The sequence below is a fragment of the Neofelis nebulosa genome, chromosome 2 (assembly GCF_028018385.1).
Source record: "Neofelis nebulosa isolate mNeoNeb1 chromosome 2, mNeoNeb1.pri, whole genome shotgun sequence".
NCBI classification, from domain to species: Eukaryota; Metazoa; Chordata; class Mammalia; order Carnivora; family Felidae; genus Neofelis; species Neofelis nebulosa.
The window spans coordinates 141,987,286-142,006,413 of NC_080783.1; the positions used below are offsets into that span (position 1 = coordinate 141,987,286).

General features: G+C 42.7%; 2 long non-coding RNA genes across 4 annotated transcripts in view; one reads left to right on the forward strand and one right to left on the reverse strand.

Moving 5' to 3' along the window:
- LOC131504348 (uncharacterized) overlaps positions 1-4,649 on the reverse strand; it is a 54,687-nt gene extending 50,038 nt beyond the window's left edge. The window contains exon 1 of one of the 3 annotated variants that reach the window (XR_009257942.1): positions 4,527-4,649. This is a non-coding gene — a long non-coding RNA (uncharacterized LOC131504348). Of the gene's footprint in view, positions 1-4,302; positions 4,410-4,526 lie in introns of those variants that run through there. The other 2 variants (XR_009257941.1, XR_009257943.1) reach the window with 2 other exon arrangements.
- A 9,452-nt stretch (positions 4,650-14,101) lies between these two features.
- On the forward strand, positions 14,102-18,928 carry LOC131493377 (uncharacterized). The gene is made up of 3 exons (XR_009252609.1): positions 14,102-14,582; positions 17,623-17,726; positions 18,565-18,928. It is a non-coding gene; the product is annotated as an uncharacterized LOC131493377 (long non-coding RNA).
- Positions 18,929-19,128: the final 200 nt, after the last annotated feature.

Here is a 19,128-nt window from a genome sequence, read left to right on the forward strand (position 1 = left end):
TTTGATTACTGGCTCTGGCACTTGATTGCTTTATTTAATTGGCATGTGAGCAAAGGAAAGTGATAATTGAAGTATGTGTTCTAAAGGAACACAAATATAGGGGCGCCTGGGTGGCTCAGTCGGTTAAGCGTCCGACTTCAGCTCAGGTCACGATCTCGCGGTCGGTGAGTTCGAGCCCCGCGTCAGGCTCTGGGCTGATGGCTCAGAGCCTGGAGCCTGCTTCCGATTCTGTGTCTCCCTCTCTCTCTGCCCCTCCCCCGTTCATGCTCTGTCTCTCTCTGTCTCAAAAATAAATAAACTTAAAAATAAAAATTAAAAAAATAAAGGAACACAAACATAATGGTCACTTGTACACTGATGTTTACAGCAGCATTAGTCATAATAACTAAATCATGGAAGCAACCCAAAAGTCCACCGCTGGATGAACAGATAAGCCAAAAGTCCACCGCTGGATGAACACATACAATGGAATATTATTTGGCCTTAAAAAGGAAGGAAATTCTGACCTATGCTACAATGTGGATGAAACTTGAGGACACGATGGTAACTGAAATAAGCCAGACACAAAAGGAGAAATACTGTATGACTCTACCTGTATGAAGTACTCCGTAAGTGGGTATTTATAAATCTAAACTACAAACCATCTTAGAGTATCTGACTACTCTGAGAAGTCAAAATCATAGAGATAGAAAATAAAATGGCAGTTTCCAAGGGCTCTGGGGAGGGGGAAATGGAGAGTTGGTGTTTAATGGGTGTAGAGTTTCCATTTTGCAAGATAAAACTAGTTCTGGGAATAGATGCTGGTGATGGTTGCACAACAATATGGGTATATTCGATGCCCTGAACCGTACACTTAAAAATGCTCAAGACAGCAAATCTTATATTATGCATATTTTACCACAATTTTTTTTAAAGAAGGAAAAGATAAAAATAATGACCACAAATAGCTCATCGGGTTTATTGGTACAGTGTTTCTGTTAACGAGGTCTGCAAAGTGCTTTGCAGCCATTTATTAGCTTTGGGATGTTTTGTCAAATCAAAGTACATTCTTTAGATAAGGAGTTTGGTTTGCTTTGATATTTAATGACCTTCCCTTTACCTAGGGCACAGCATTTCCAGATGTGCAACACCACCAACACCGAGCCCGGCACATAGTAAGTGCTCCGTAAACATTTTCAAATATATAACTACCGGCGAAGGCTAACATCTATTTTGAACATTTATTTAGAAGCAGGTTTATCTTGAAGCTGAGGAAGCTTAAGCTTCAAAATCTCAATTTAAGAAGCCCTTCCCAGACCCTGGGAGGGGCCTTAGCAACACGTTCACATAGTCCTATATTCATATAAAACTTGCAAAAGGGAGATTTGTATTCTTTTTATGAAAGAGGGCCCCCAAAGTTATATCATCTTCAGGTCCCACAAAACCTGGATGGGCTGCTGTACTTACTGCCTTGGTAACTACTTGCTAACTCCTTTCTGTGGTTGCCTAGTAACCCTCCCGACAGCCGACAGCCATGTGTTCTCTCCATTTCTCAGATGAGGAAACTGGGTAACTTGACCACAGTTACTCCACAAGGCAGTGATCCACAAGGATTTGTCCCCTGGCATGTGGGGCTAGCATGACAATTCCACCGAGCATGAGGGGAGGCCAAGCCTGACTCCAGTCAATGTTAAATTAGGTGTGTACTTGATAAATACTATAATTTCACTTGATGTAACTATAATAACGACAATGATGACTGGTCTTTTAAAATAACCTATGATTTGGGGAAAACATGTATCCTACAGGCTTCTCCAGCCCCCGTCTCCATTTAATATTCTTGTTTAGTAGATGGAAGGAAATTTAGGGAAGAGGGGGGAGGAAAAGAGCAAGCCTGAAGAGGGGAACAGAGGGGACAGAGATGCAATCCTGCATTAACAAAAATTCTCCACATGCTCTCCAGCATTTCTCCTTTCCTTATGAGGGATGTGCAAAGGCACTTTGTCTCCTAGGATGTTGCATTTCAGTTTTATCTAGCATTTGTATCTGCTCTGGCTCCCTAGGACTTCTCCTCTGGAGGTGCTATTTCTAGTCTGAAAGCTCCATAAGTCAGAGGGCAGAAAGGAATCCTTCCTGTAAACATCCTCTGGGCCACTCCCGGAAAAGGTAACCAGCAACCACTGCTTCCTGTCTTTATTCTGATTCTTGGAGCAAATAGTACAATTTTTTACTTCTCTAAGATTTCTTGAGACCCATGAGAAAACAGAACTGAAAAGTCACAGGATTAAAAAATTTCCTCCTCTTGGGATGGCTGGGTGGCTCAGTCAGTTAAACATCCGACTCTTGATTTCAGCTCAGGTCATGATCTTATAGTTTGTGAGTTCAAACCCCATGTAGGATTCTGTGCTGATCGGTGCAGAGCCTGGTTGGGATTCCCTGTCTCCCTCTCTCTCTGCCCCTCTCCTGCTCACCATCTCTCTCTCTCTCTCTCTTTCAAAATAAATAAATAAATAAATAAATAAATAAATAAATAAATAAATAAACATCAAGAAACCTAAAAAATAAAAATAAATAACAATAAAAATATCCTCGTGTTGAGGATACCACTGTCTTCAGATTGATAGTCTCTGGCTTAGAAACCTCCTTCACACTCCTGGCTTCCATCAAGACACTGGGCCTAGCACTGTGCCTGGCACTTGGGAAGTGTGCCAACTGACTCCCACCCCTCAGAGAGGTGCTGCCAATCAACCCAAAGGCAGCATTCACCCACCCACCCAGATTTCTGTCCCTCACCAGTAATCAAACCTAAATTCTTCTTCATGGTTCACCCCGTATCTTACTGCCAAGGACAAGGGCAATGTGTCAATGGAGCCATGATCATGAAGTCAAGAGATCTGGGTCCTAGTCCAGCAGTGCAATGAGTGTTAGCCACTCAAGTGATACCGGGGCAAATCCTTTCATCTTGCTGGGCCTCAGTGTCCTCACCTGTCCCATGAGTGATTTGGACTCGGGTTTCTTTTCTAGGGTGATTGACTCAGCCCATGTCTTGGGAAATCCCCCCCTCCAGGGCAAACTGGGACAGGACAGCTGGTCACCCTGCCTTTAGCAAGTACTCAAATCTGACACCAGGTTTTTAACATGTGCTTGATTAAAAGGAATAAAGCTGTTTGCCTCTACCCCACCCCTCAGGAAATATTAAAAGGGAATTCAGCAGCTGAGTCAGGCTGGGACAAAATTCCAAATGTGTAATTTTTAACAAGCCTTTTGGGAAAAGGTTGATTTCAGATTCTGTTAAGAAGTCATCCCTTACAAATGTTCTGGTAAGGGAGGTTTGTATGTTAACGATTAGACAAGAGCTGTTAAAATCTCAGCCGAACAGCTTAAACTATTTCCTACTTTTAATAAATAGCTTGGCCTCTCATGGAACCACCGTAGAACAGTAGGATTCCTTTCCCCCTAAAGTGTGCACTTCTAGGTCATGGGGAAAAAGCAAAATAAAACCCAGCAACAACAAACAAGCAAAATTAAACTAAGGTCGGCTCCTTGTCTGATCTGCAGCTAAAAGGAAAGCTCAGTCTGGAATATGTTTCAACTTCCCCTCTCTTATGTAGGAATGTGCTGACGTGCCTGCTTGAAACCCCAAATGAGCCCCCTTTACTGGGGAGGATGATTCAGCCAGATTCCAGCTACCATCAGCAAATAGGCAGGGCCGGTGGGAGCGAAGTCAATGAAGATTCTAGGATTGTTAACTTCTAGGGGCCAAATGGAGTCCTGGTTGATTTGGGCAAAAGAGGCATTTCAGCTCAATCTGTCAGTTGCCTATTTTTAGATTATTTGAGGATTTGACCCTGGGTCCGTGGGCAGTTACAGAGCATTATTGATTTGACTGGTCTTGACAAAGGACCTAAAAGTCAATCTTGGTCCTACATGTACAGCCTCTTCCCCACGAGTACATAGAAATGAAAAGAGGGGTGTCTGGCTGGCTCAGTCAGTAGAGGGTGCATCTTGGGGTTGTAAGTTTGAGCCCCACGTTGAGTGTAAAGATTACTTAAAAAATAAAATCTTAAAAAAAAGAAATGAAAAGACAATTCCCTATATCAAATATTATTCCCTATAGACAATGGTTTAGTGACCCCTTTCTATGGTCTGTCATAATAGAATCTAAGCCTACAGATCAAGTTATATTTTACAAAACTTTTCTACATATACATCATTCAAACTTCATTGAGATAATGTATGTAAAGTAAGACATTATTATCCCCATTTTATAAACACAGAAATGGAAGCCCAGAGAAATTAGGAGTCTCACCCACAGACACAAACCTAGTAAGTGGCAGAGCTGGGCTCAATCCTAGGTCTTCCTAATCGAAATCAGGACTGTCATTAAAATGCAAACCAAAGTGCATTTTGCTTATTAAAGTATTCCTTCTAGCATTTTTGCTACTCTTTCTCATACTATTGATACCATCTAAAGGTAATGATTAACAGGAGTTTAGAGAGAGTATTAAAAAGGAAGAAAGTCAGAAACAGTGTTGCATACCACTTACTTTTAAAGGAGCCACAGGAAGAAGAGAAGCCAGCAAAGGGGTCAGAGAAGGGGTGGAGGACTTAACCAGCTCAAGGCTGTCTCCTAAGCCAGGGAGGAGAAAGGAGACTTCAGCTGTAAGGACTGATGATTAACAATGACCACTCTGGGGTCTGGTGTTCAGGGAACAAGAGCAAGGGCTTTGGATGGGGGGAGGGGAAGAGATCCAGGGCACAGGTGAGGGCTGGCCTTGGAGAGGAACGTGGGCAGTTGTAGATGGAGGCTTGCAAGAACAGAATAAAAAGATACAGAGGCAGACATTTGATAGCCTTAATGATACCTCTGTGGAAACTCTATGTTTTTATTTTCTCAGCAAGCGAGTAGTTTTGAGGAGAGAGGAGAATCCGTGAAATCCTCTCTTTAGAAGGGGAGAGTAAGTCATCTGAGGAAACCGATTAGGATCTCCAGGCAGCACTAAGGGTTTGAGGTCACTTAAGATTCGATGTCGTTGTTGGGTCATAAAGATTGAACCACCAATTCCCAGGCCTCCCTTTGTCCCCACCCCTCAAGTGTGCTCTGCTTTAAAACATATAGCATCTATTATTTTATTCAATCTACAAACATTTGTGTCACAATTAACCTAGTTCCTGGTGCATAGATGCAGTGAGGGCATGTTCTCTCCAGGGTCAGGCTTGGAGGTGGGGAGGGAGGTGTGAGAAGGGGTTGGAAAGGTTGATTCCTTTGGGGCTTTGGCATCCATCCCCCATGTACAGAGGGAAACGGATGCTTCTTGCAGGCAGCAAGCTCCCTCGGGATTGAGGGGAGAGGCAACTGGAGAACATGGCTTTGATTTGAGAACTGAGTGAACTTTGACACACTGAACCCCAGAATTAGACACTACTATTTAGGCATACTCACCCAGGCCCAAGCTTCAGTGGACCTCCATAGCATGGAGGAGAAAGGGCTGAAAACAAGTGACCTAATGTGGGCATATCACTGCCAGGAGGAGAAAGGCAAGGAAGGTGCTCCCATCTGATGCAGGTCCCAGTTTTTCCTTCCAAAGTCACCAGTCAGGTACATCATTTTATCTGGAGGGGGTTGGTGGGGGAGGGCAAGTGGGAGAGAAGGAGGCCAGGAATGGGACATAATTTATGTGTCATGGAAGGAAGCAGCAGGTATGGGGATGGAAGTTTCCCTCCTAATAGTCATGAATTGAAAGAAAGGTCTTGGGGACCATGAAAGTCTACCCAGTCCCCTTACCCCTGCTTCAGCCCTGAAGCAAGCACAAGATAGGTAAAAGGGAGTGGGAACTTTGAGGGTATAAACAGGAAATTGATTACCATGTTGACCTATGTAATCTGAGCTAACCCAACATGGAAGTGAGATAGTTAAAAGGAGGTAGGACCAACCAATTGAGACCCAAGTGAGGTCAAAGAATGGTTGGCTTTGAAGTTTCAGGGGGAATGTTCTGGAAAGGTCACATAGCCTTCCACATATTTGAAAATCACCATTCTGGTCCTCTTGAGTCTTTTTGCTGGAATGAAACATACCCAGTTTCTTCACTGGTCCTCATATGAGAATATTTCAAGTATATATTTTAAAAGCCTGGTTGCTTTCTATTGAGCATGCTCAATCTTGTTCTTGTGAAAAGATGGCACAGGGAGACCATAACAAAGACTCTGTCCTACAGAAGTAGGCAGGGATCCCTTCTTCCCCTGGTCAGAGACACCCTCCCTCAACAGGTACTGGAAGCCATGGATCTCGTTCCCCTTTCGGTGGTTCCCTCCCCCTGATAACTCACCCTGAGCCCTCTGGCTACCACAATCCCTGGGTCTTTTTTGTGCAAGTACTGCTGCCAGATGAGGGCTCTGCCATGGCATACCTGAGTAGTTGGGTTTTTTGGACCTCATGTGTGTATTTACCCATATTAAATAGCAAAGTTCGGAAGAATGATTTCTTTGCGGGTCATTTCAACTTTTACTAAAATTCTTAATGACATTTTTATCAATCTCTTCATCATTTACTATTAGTCTCAGAGTTTTTGGTAGTGAGGGAAGTGTATACTTGGTTTATGCCTTTTTTTTTTTTGAGAGAGAGACAGAGTGTGTGTGTGTGTGTGTGTGTGTGTGCGCGCGCGCGCACAAGTGGAGATGGTGGGGGGGGGGGGAGAGAGAGAGAGAGAGAGAGAGAGAGAGAGAGAGAGAGAAACTTAAGCAGACTCCATGCTCAGCACAGAGCCCGACACGTGGCTCATCCCCCATGATCCTGGGATCATGACCTGAGCCAAATTCGAGAGTTGGACACTTAGCCGACTGAGCCACCCAGGCACCCCATTGATTTATATCTATTGATTTAGCAATCACATACATTTATTGAGAACTTTCCAAAAGGCTGGTACTAGAATACAGCAGTAGCAGACAAACCAGATATGGCCCTGCTTTCACAGAATGTGCAGGGCAGAATCAGAAGGAGCTTGTGGTTTGTGTTTTTGCTTAGGCAAGATTTTAACTTACCGAGAGACCTGAACTTTTTTGTTGGAGTTTCTTCTTTTTTTCCTCTCGTTGTAACAGAGGACTTAACTCTTACCCCTTTGAAAGCCAGGCTCCGTACTTGACTTTGGTACTCATCTCCTCTTACCTACTCTCTCTCTTTTCTGGGGGATTCCCTTCAGCTCGTGCACATGCTCACCTTCAAAACTCCTTTCCTTGATCCACATTGTCCTCTCCAGCCACTGCACTATTCCTCGTACTCCTTCACAACAAAACTTCTTGGAAAAGAAAAGAAAACAAAACAAAACCTTCCACGTGTGGCGTATTTGAGGCTGGAAAAAAGCGTGGATATGTTTGGAACAGCTGTGAGTGCTGTGGCAGAGAGCTGATAAACGAGGAAGAGCACTTTCCAGAGGGGGAGGTCCGGAGATCAAAGCCCTCTGCAAATATTCTGATAGAAGGCAGCTGTGTCATAGCAAAGCAGGCACTTATTTTTCCTCCAAGAATTTTTCAGAGTCCTGGTCCTACCATTCTTTAGCTGATGTGACCCCGGTCAAGTTACTCAACTTCTTTGAGCCTCTGTGGTCCTCATCTATCAAGTGGAGGCAGAGACATCTCCCCCATAAGTTTTTTTTTGTGATAATGAAATAGAATTCCTGAAAGTGTGAAACAAATATTTGTAAGTATTATTGTACAGAAATATTTCTTCACTCCATTTAAAGGAAGGGGTCCACCCCAGTCCGAGTCTGGGCTCCTCCCAAATGAAAGTGTGAGCCAAAGGCTCGCACACACAGCCCCCGTGTTGTACACTTGGGCATGTGATCCTGAGGAGCAGGACTGGGAAGAGGAGGAGTAAACAGGGAAGGAGGGAGGGAAGGGCTGTTCAAGGATGTGTTACTAAATTGGTCAGGGCTATAGGAACTGCAGGTGACTGGTGCTCAATCCCAGATGAGCTTCTGAGGAGTCTTATGACAAGCGTTTCAGAACTGTCCCCTCAGAGGACTTAAAGGGGAGAATTTATCCAAGGATTTCTGCAATGATCAAGGGTGGCCTGGTGGGCATTGACTGGGTGGTACATACCCGAGTTGCAAGTGGAAGGCCATGTCACATACCTTTGCAATTTACTCAGAATGGGTGGCTGGAGTAAGAGGTGGGGTCAGGAGGACTTCAAATGCTGCACAAGATATAGCTCATCCAACACAAATGGAAACGAAGAAGATGGTGACATGACTTGGCTTTCATATTTATAGCAGGGATCATAAGCCACTTCCTTGGAGAAAAAGAGAGTAGCCATTAGTTATCTATCCTGTGTTTTTCCAGACACTGTGTGTTTCTGTGCAATCAAGAAATACAATCCCCAAATGCCCTGCCTGGCTTTGTACCCAACTATAAGTAGAGAAAGTAGGACCTAACTGAAAGAGATTCAGACAGAGGCCTTGAGTAGGCTGCTTAATTTCTCCCGTGAAGCAAGGGCAGGCTTACGGGGTCAATTGCTACTACTGCTGGTACTATCTTTCCTCCCTATATTATAGAGGTTTGGGCGGAGAGTGGCAGGGAGAAGGGAAATTCATGTGAACATATTTTGTAAACTAGTTAAAATTATTCCCATTTGGGTATTATTAAACATTGATCACAAAAGTCTGTTTTTCTAAGATATTCTTTTTTTAAAGTTTATTTATCTGTTTTTAGAAAGATAGATGGGGAGGGGGTAGGAAGGGGCAGAGAGAGAGAGAGAGAGAAAGAGAGAGAGAGGAGAGAGAATCCCAAGCAGGCTCCGAGCTGTTAGCATGGAGCCCAATGTGGGACTCAACCTCAGGAACCGTGAGACCACAACCTGAGCCAAAATCAAGAGTCAGACCCTTAACCAACTGAGCCACCCATGTGCACCCTAAGATATTCTATCATAATCAAAATAATTCAGGTTCAATCAACTCAAAACAATAGACCTAACTACCTACTTTGTGCCAGGCCCTATGTAATCCACTAAGGATTCAAAGATGCATAAAGAGGAATGACATAAACGGTTATGCTCATTCTTGAGTACTATTATTACAGGAATGAAAAGTAGCAGCATCAGGGGGCGCCTGGGTGGCTCAGTCCTTTGAGTGTCCGACTTTGGCTCAGGTCATGATCTCACGGTTTGCGGGTTTGAGCCCCGCCTCGGGCTCTGTGCTGACAGCTCCTGCCTCAGATTCTGTCTCTCTCTCTCTGTCTCTGTCTCTGCACCACCCGCCCCCACTCCCTGCTGCTTACACTCTCTCTCTCTCTCAGAAATAAATAAACACTGAAAAAAAAAAAAGTAGCAGCATTGAAGTTTAGCTAGATGGAGCTGTTTAGAAACAAACATCTTACAGGTGTTGAAAATGTGGATATGTTTTCCAGCAGTCAAAACCATTGAAATAATTAGACTTCTTGTAACTTTCTCTAATTTCCCAAATGTAGCATTTGTTTAATAGGGAGTAAAGTATAGCATTGCTCTTGTCTAGGGTGTTTATTTAAAATTACCCTCCTAAATTCAGGAGTACTTTTCGAAATGATTTCCTTTTTCTTTTTCTTTTCTTTTCTTTTTTTTTTTTTTTTTTTTTGAGAGAGAGAGGGACAGAGAGAGAGAGAGAGAAAACGCAAACATGTGCGCATGCGTCCATGTGAGTGGGGGAGGGACAGAGGAAGAGGGAGAGAGAATCTTAAGAGAGTCTCCAAGCCCAGGGCAGAGCCTGACCCAGGGGTTCTATCTCACAATGGTGAGGTCATGACCTAAACCAAAATCAAGAGTCGGGTGTTCAACCGACTGAGCCACCCAGGCACCCCTCAACATGATTTTTTTTTTTTTAATTTATTTTTGAGACAGAGAGAGAACATGAGCTGGAGGGGGGCAGAGAGAGGGAGACACAATCTGAATCAGGCTCCAGGCTCTGAGCTGTCAGCACAAAGTCTGATGCAGGGCTTGAACCCACAAACCATGAGATCATGACCTGGGCTGAAGTCAGACGCCCAACCGACTGAGCCACCCAGGCGCCCCCAAAATAATTTTTAAACAATTAAATACACATGTACAGGATTCTATGGCAGCAAGAATCAATGAATAGGATGAATAGTCAGGAGATCCTTGGTCATTTATTATGCACTCAAATGCAACTAACTCCTGGAAAGAAATCTATTTTGCACTGATTCAGCATGTACTCTAGCACATACAATTGAAACAAATTGTACTCTACACACATACAATCAAAACAAATGTTTCAGAAAACAATAGTTAAATGAAACAATGTTTGCGTTTGCTATGTGCAACTGGTTCTGATAACTTCTATTTTCTTCTTTTTAATTTTTAATTCCATTATAGGAGTATACAAGAATATATGTTCAATGTAATAAATTCAAACAGGGCAGAGGGAGATATAGTAAAAGCTAAAATACTTTCCATCTTTCCAAATCGAATTTGCCAATTCACCAGAGTACTAGGAATTAACAGTTTGATGTATATCCTTTGACAGTGTTTTCTACACATTTACATATGTATGCACACACACATACAACTGTTTTTGATATTGTTTTTTGTAAATGTGAACATACATATTCTATTGTCCTGAAATTTGATTTTTTTCTTCTATCTCTCTCTGAAGGTATTTTTATGTCAATCCATTATTATCCACTTAATTTTTTACAAAAGTTTGTAGCTTTCTATCGCATGAGTGTATATGATTTATTCAAAGTATTACTCTACTATAGGACAGTGAGATCATGTCTAATTTTTTTGTGTGTCTAATTTTTTTTTTACTATTTTTGTTTGTTTGTTTATTTTTGAGAGACAGACCGCGAGTGGGGGAGGGGCAGAGAGAGAGGGAGTCACAGAATCTGAAACAGGCTCCAGGCTCTGAGTTGTCAACATAGAGCCCGACGAGAGGCTTGAACTCACAGACTGTGAGATCATGACCTGAGCCCAAGTCGGATGCTTAGCCACCCAGGCGCCCCTCATCTCTAATTTTTAATGGCTTCAAAGAGTGCTACAAGGAACGTCTTTATGCATATGTGAACATTTTTGAGAAAGGATCTTGGAGATAAATAGATAGGAACATTTTGATAGATGTTACCACAGTGACTTCCTTAAAGGCCAGGTCAGGGTGTACACTGGATGGATGATAATCAGTTTGTCGGATTTTCTGGTTATTTATTTCTTGGTTTTAAGTCTGGCTTTTTGAGGCCTTTCCCATCAGGAAAATTAAAAACGCTCTCCCATATTTCCAGTTTGTACTTTTATAATTTTGTTTTGTATTTTAACACACAGCTTTTAAAATCTATCCATTTTTTTTGAATTTCTGAGAAGCAGAGATAAAACTTTATCTTTTCCAAATGGACAGCCAATTTTCCAACAACATTTGTTAATATTCTATCGTTATCCTCTGTTTTGAAATGTTACCTTTATCTTATCTTATATTCTAAAGATGTGGTCTCCGGCCTGTGCCATTTGATGCATTATCTATTTCAGCAACCCCATGTTATTTAATTATGGAATCTTTATAGTTTGTTTGATAATTGGGAGGGCAATATTGCCCCTGTCATTTTTGTTTTTGCCATTTTCTCGGTTATCCTTGTGTATTTACTTTTTGGACAATCTTTATAACCACTTGATGTTCCTTGATAAAATCCTTTCATGGTTTCGGTCAAGATCGCTTATATTTTCTGTAATGAAATGTTATCCGAAGCCATTCATTTACAATAAGACGTGGAGGAAGAGGAAAAGATCAGATGTTTGAGGAGAGTGAAGTATGAAACAATTGTTATGGATAATAGAGAGCTAGCTTATTAGATTGTCCTGCAGATGAGGAGGCAGCCAAGAATTTATAACAGCATCTATTTCCAGTTTGGGTGATGCTTTCCATCAGTGCTTAGCCGCTAAGTAGAAGGCCAAAGAATGGTTTCGTTGGGCTCATTCTGGGATTGGGTGTGGCTAAGATAAGCATAACAGAGGGAGGGAGGGAGGAGAAAAGAAATTAAGATATTTTTATTTCTTGGGGTGCCTGGGCGGCTCAGCGTCCGACTTCAGCTCAGGTCATGATCTCAAGAACCCCTCACAGGGCTCCCTGCTGTCAGCCCAGAGCCCACTTGGGATCCTCTGCTTCCCTCTCTCTCTGCCCCTCCCCTGCTTGCACCCTCTCTCAAAAAGAAACATAAAAAAAAAAAAAAAAGAAATATGTACGTTTTCTCTTCACCAAATAAATGAAGAGGCATTTAACTTTCCTGTTGTGTTGTTTCAAATATCTTTTTTTAAAAAAATTTCAATACAGTTAACATGCAGTTTAATATTAGTTTCAGGTGTACATATAGTGATTCAGCACTTCCATACATCACCGGTGCTCATCATGACAAGTGCACTCCTTAATTCCCATCACCTATTTGACCCATCCCCCACCACCTCCCCTCTGGGAACCATCAGTTTGTTCTCTGTCGTTAAGGATCCATTTCTTGGTTCGTCTCTCTCTCTCTTTTTTTCTTTACTGGTTTGTTTCTTTAAACATGTTACTAAAATAAAAATGTTAACCTGTTGGCAAGAAGGTTAAGTGACACTGCTCTCTGTATTGTATAAATAATTTATCTTATATGCATTACCATGTTATATTTGAGATACTTTCCTTCTGTTGACAGGAGAATACTTTTGGTGTAAACCCCTATTTCTTGAGTGTGTATATATTTCCCTAACATTTTCTTCGGTACTAAGCATTCTCAAATGTGCTCCCAAGGGGATCTAGAAATGTTGGTGCATATCCATTTGACTGTTTAGGGATTTGTTAGAGTGTGGGAAAATTCTGAGGCATTTTCAGGTTACGACATCTGAATACTTCTTTGCAGGTCCAAAGAACAGTTTATTTTTAAAATTATAAAGATACTATAGTCTTGGTCCTCACTGAGAGGAGAAATTACTGCTATTTGGAACAAATCCCATTCAAAATAAAATCCCGAGTTATAAAATCGAAGAGCCAAGATCTAGATGAAATGTAAAAGTCTACTAATGTTTCAAATTGTTTGTGGTTTATTATGTTTTCCTTTACTTAGACAAGCAAAGTTAAAGAACTATTCAAGAAGGCAGTCATAAGGGATTCGATGATGGATATCATAAAATCAATCATTTTACATTTTATCTCCCTTGCAAACCCAGGTGATTCTCTGTTCCACCTTGGGGAAATAACTCAGAGTCTCTCCCCTGGGGCTCTCCAGACTTGCGGCATGCTCCCCATTCCCATCCCAACTGCTCTGTAGATGAGGAAAGCCCCAAAGTATTTGTAGCAGTCCCGATGATACCCAGGGCTCCACTCCTGCAAAGAGGAAACGATGTCCTGTGAGAAGGTTTGGAAATGGCCTCATCCAAAGGCATCTGCCTGCTGCTTTCATAGTTGCCATAAGCCTTCAGAATGTTCTCCATATCTGCTTCAGTCATGGCAAGCTGAACTCATGTGATTTCAAATAAGCAGTTCCTGTGCAGGCTCACTGAACCAAAATGTGGTCAAATCAGGTGACTGCAGTTTTTTGTTTTTGTTTTTTTTTGTAAAAGTTTTTTTAATGTTTATTTCTGACACAGAGACAGAGCATGAGCAGGGGAGGCACTGAGAGATGGAGAGACACAGAATCTGAAGCAGGCTTCAGGCTCCGAGCTGTCAGCACAGAGCCCGATGCGGGGCTCGAACTCACGGAGTGCGAGATCGTGACCTGAGCTGAAGTCGGACGCTCAACCGACTGAGCCACCCAGGCGCCCCAGGTGACTGCAGTTTTTAAGAGTGGCCAGCAGCCTCATGGTCATCTGCTCTGCTCATGTATTTTGTATGATCCACCACAACTTATTCCCTGAACTTCGAGGTAAGAGAGGGAAAATAAACACGAAACATCAATGTATTCTTTGCACATACCACCAATTGGAAAATTCACATTTCAGATTCTGACTCCTCCTGACACTTCTTCTCCCACTATCTCTAATCAATCATAAATCTAGTCAATTTTACCTAAAAAGATACCTTTTACATCTATCCCCTCCTATCCATTGGCACGGCCAAGTTTTTTTTTTTTTCCCAAATATAATTTATTGTCAAATTGGTTTCCATACAACACCCAGGCACTTGGCTTGAGTTTCCATCTTGGTTTGAGTTTTCATCATCTCTCACCCAGTACATTATAAAAACCTATTAGCTGGTATCTCTCATCTTTTGAAAATGTGCTGAAGAGTCATTTTCTCCTTAACAGTTTTTTTGTGGATTATCTGCCCCAATGGTTGATTTGAATTCCTTCAAGGTCTGGTCCTTACCTTTGTTGCCCCGCCTCATCTTTCATTCTCCTATTGGTGTTCTGTGCTCCAATCAAATGGAACTACCTGCACTTCCAGCGCTGGTCCCTTTGCTCAGAGATGATGCTCAAAATATTTAAAGAATGGGAACTGGCCAATCAGGACAAACCTGATAACCACTCAGAACTACTGCAAGAGGGCTTTTTGCTGAATATCATCTCTGCACTGTTTCCAGCACCTTGACCTTGATTCTCTTCCTGGAGAACGTCTGCAGATCTTCTACATGGTTCACAGAGGACTAGCATTTAAGCAGGGGCTGGAGGTAAGGACAGTGTCATTAGCAAGGTTTATGGACTTGAAGACATTATGATAACATTTCCAGTACCTCTGTAGAGACTACAGTATTTGCACAGTAGACACTAGTTGTAGAACCTGAAACGACCTTTTATATTTTGGGGGATGTGCTCAAAACAAAACAAAACAAAACAACACTGCTTTGTCTCTGGTGGCTTTGTAAATAGTTTTGCCTGCTTCTGTTTCTCAGAATTTAATCAGTAGGAGACATCTACCTCTCACACAGGCCTACCGGCAGATCAGCTTTTTAACCAGACTCAATCTTTTCATTTCCAAGCTGACTAGGAACATTATATCCTGAATTGGCCTAAAAGTACAAGGAAAAGTTCCAGCACCTTCTCTAACAAGAAAGGGAATAATACATGTTTTTCCTCAGTCCAAATCATGGTTGAGTGAACTAGTCATCATTTGTCATGTTTCCTGAATCAGCATCATTAAGACATTGTTATTAAGTTGCTGTGCAAAGCAAAACACTAAGGCAGCATTGTGGGAAATGTAAAGAAGAACCAACACGATCCCTGCTCTCCCTGAGCAGGTGGCCTGCTGTGGAGATAAGACATAAACAACTGAAGGAATAACTTTTTAAAAAATGTTTATTCATTTTTGACAGACACAGCATGAGTGGGGGTGGGGAGAGGGGGACAACGAGAGAAGGAGACACAGAATCCGAAGCAGGCTCCAGGCTCTGAGCTGTCAGCACAGAGCCCAATGTGGGACTCGAACCCACGAACTATGAGATCATGACCTGAGCCGAAGTTGGACGCTTGACTGAGCCACCCAGGCACCCCTGAAGTAATAACTTCTATTAAAGCACATTATGCATCACTATCAAATAATACATACTGTGGCAGGGAAGGGAAAGAAGTAACAATGTTTTTTTTCAGTTAGGTGGGGCTTTCTGGAGGAGTTGGGTCTTGAGCAGAGCACTGAAAGGTGGGGAGAATTTCAACAGTGTCCCAGCAGGAGAACCAGTATATGCTATGGACATAGATAACACAGTGTATGGTAAAGCAGGTCCTTGACCTTGAGGTGAAACTGGAAAAGTAACGGGTCAGATGGCAAGGAGAGTTGCCATTGGGGAGGCATTTGGGCTTTAGACCAGGGGTAGATCCCTTAAGTTTTTGTTAAGCAGGAGCTTGATGTAATCAAAGTAGCATTTTAAAATATTAATCAGGCAACAGTAGCTAGTAAGCAGTGTGTTGGGAAGAAATGTGGTATAATGGAAAACAGCAGGGCTCAGGGGTCAAGTACTGGGTTTGAATCTGGCTCTGCCACTTTCTTTTTTTTTTTTTTAAATTTTTTTTTTTCAACGTTTTTTATTTATTTTTGGGACAGAGAGAGACAGAGCATGAACGGGGGAGGGGCAGAGAGAGAGGGAGACACAGAATCGGAAACAGGCTCCAGGCTCCAAGCCATCAGCCCAGAGCCTGACGCGGGGCTCGAACTCACAGACCGCGAGATCGTGACCTGGCTGAAGTCGGACGCTTAACCGACTGCGCCACCCAGGCGCCCCTGGCTCTGCCACTTTCTAGCTGGGTAGCCTTGAATCAGTTGCTTAACCTCCAAGTCTCCATCTAGTGAGAAAGCTAGAGATCACAATACCTCATTCTAAGGATTATTATGAGAATTAATAGTATTTCACATTTATGCCTGGTGTCTCATTTGATCCTTACATCACCATTTTATTTTATTTTGGTAAAATATACATAACACAAAATTGACCATTTTAGCTCTTTTAAGCGTACAGTTCAGTGGGGTTATGAACACGCAATTGTTGCACAATTGCCATCACCATCCATCTCCAGAACTTTTTTCATCTTCCCAAGGTGAAAGTCCATGCCCATTAAAAAGTAACTCCCGGTTGCCAGCCCCAGCCCTTTGCTTTCCACTTTCTGTGTCTATGTTTTTTACTACTCTAGGCACCTCATGTAAGTGGACTCATACAGCATCCGTCCTTCTGGGCAGGCTCATTTCTCTTAGCATAATGTCTTCAAAGTTCATCTGTGTTATAGCATGTGTCAGAATTTCCTTCCCTTTCAAGGCTGGCTAGTAGTCTATTGAACGTCTTATATCACTGGTTCATCATGAGAAAATTGGACCTAGAGAGGTTAATCTGCCCAAAATAACATAACTAGTAAGAGGAAGAGGTAGGATTTAGACTGAAGCAATCCGATTCCATAGTGCATCCCTATCTCCCCTGTACATTCTGCCTCGTGTAGGTTAAAGACCTACCGCTGCACCTGGCACAGGGTGTCTATTGCAGGAAGGCATTCTATTGTTCTTGATTATTTAGCACCATTTCCTCAGGTCATCCTAGTTACACAATCTGTCTTTTCCTTGAGGAACTCCTTCTGTGATTCTACTACTGTGCCCCACCCCCACCCTCATACAAGAACCACAAGAGTGAGCATGTTACCCAAGCCAGGACAGTCAGAGTCTTGCCCCTTTTCCCCAAAAAGGGATTGATTCAGGAGTGGTCTCATGGGGGCACTCAGAGTCCTCTCTGGTGCTACGAGGAGGTTGTGAGCCAGGGATCATAGCTGCCCTTTTTAAGGTAAGCAAAGAGATGGCGGAATCCTGAGCAATCGTCTGACCCCTAGATTTAAACACATCTAAAGCCACTGTCCCCATCAACTTCCTGGATGCATGATTCAATACATTCCTGGTTTTAAGCTAGTTGGAGTTGAATTTCTATAACTTACAAGAGAAAGAAACCTGACTAGTCCACTGGATCAAGTGGTCCTCAATGGAATGGGAAGGATGAAACTAACAAGAAGTATTATGAGGCTGTGTGGTATGAGGAAAAAAGAAAAGTCAAGAGTCCTTCTGAGGTTTGGATACCTGGTGACCAAAATACCCTCCTCTGTTACTGAAAAGGTGGAAGAAGTTGCTATGTTGGGTACGAAAAAGAAAATTACGGTACTCCCAGGAACGCTGAGTGATAGCTAGCTTCCAAAGGTAAATGGACAACATTATTTATGTCTGTTAACCACTCTGTCCTCTTCCAGAATCTCAAACTCGCGAAGTGTCCAAGGTCTGACTGGAATAGAACTTTTGGACTCTGACCTTTATCCTCTACCTCCACTCAGTAACCTACGAATTCTCCTCTCAGGTATAATCCATTCCCTAATTGACTCATTCATTCATGTAACACATACTTGCTGAGTGCTTATATGTCAGGTATTGTGTTATAGTGATGAAAAAATAGATATGGTTCCCTGTCTTTAAGGAGTGTGTAATCTAGTGGAGAAAACAGACATGGCATGGATTGTCACACAAATGAATATGATTAGACATTGTCTTAAGTGCTATGAAGAAAACAGAGTTTCATAAGAAGTTTCTCAGGGGCCTCTAATTTAGATGGAGGAGAGGGAGGGCATGAAGGGATAGCTTCTTTGGGGAAGTAACATTTAAGTTAAGGCCAGACCAGGGTGAGAGGTTCACAATGAAATACAAAGGAAAGGTAGAAACCAAAAAAGTTCGACCCAGCTGTCCAGAAGAAACAAGTGACTCACCCATTAGGAATGTGAGGCAGGGAGGTTTGAAAATGGTTGCTTTGAAGTGGAGCTACAGCTACTACCCAAGGCCCTTGGAGCAGGGACTGGAGAATAGATTAGGTTTTGTATGACCTGCTGCCTGTTGCCCAGTCACCTCTTGGTGACTGCTCATTCATTCATTCATTTATTTACTAATTTACGAAATACTTATGGAGTCCCTGTGGGTGGGGAGCATTATACTAAATGCTGAGGATTCAGAAGGAAGGCAGTCTCTAGTCTTGTGCCCAGCAAGAGGGCAGAGGCACAGGTGGGTCCTGCCTCAAATGGCTCCAAGAGACACCCAGATCTTTCCCTTGGGAACCCATTAGACACAGGCATATGTGTCTGTTTGCTAAGCCTTCTTTGTCTAGGCACTCACCCCTCACAAACTTGTACACTTTTTTGTTTTCTCAGAGATTTTAATCTAGTCCCTCCAGCAGGAGCAAAGCTCCTTTACCCACTTGAAGCTAAGAAAGAGGTCACATGCAGCCAACATGGCAGACTGACATCGAACCCAGCATAGCTGCCCAGTCCTGCCAGATAAACATAAGGAAAGGTCATCCAAACACAGGAAGACAGCCGGCCCCTTGCCTTTTCCTTTACCCCCTCCCCTTCCTCCCTCTGGCTCCCTTATCCCCAGAGGGTGGACCCAGCCTTTCCCAAAGTTTATTCTCAGAGTTCCAGGCTCCCACAGTGGAACGTGCTGCGGACATGGGAATACAACAGCCTGGCCAACAGGGAAAACCAAAAATATAAACGGAGAGATTTAAGAGATTCCTCTCCCCACTCCCAAAGTTGTAGCCGAAATATCTGCTTTTATTGTTATTGCTGCTTTTACTATCCTTGATATAAGTCAGCCCATTCTGGAAGGAGGCCTTCTCAAGTTTATTGCATTTGTCCGTAAACACTTTGCACAGAAAAAAATTGAGCTCTTTCTTAGGATCTCAGTGCCACTGACTGGATCCACTAAGCAAATAC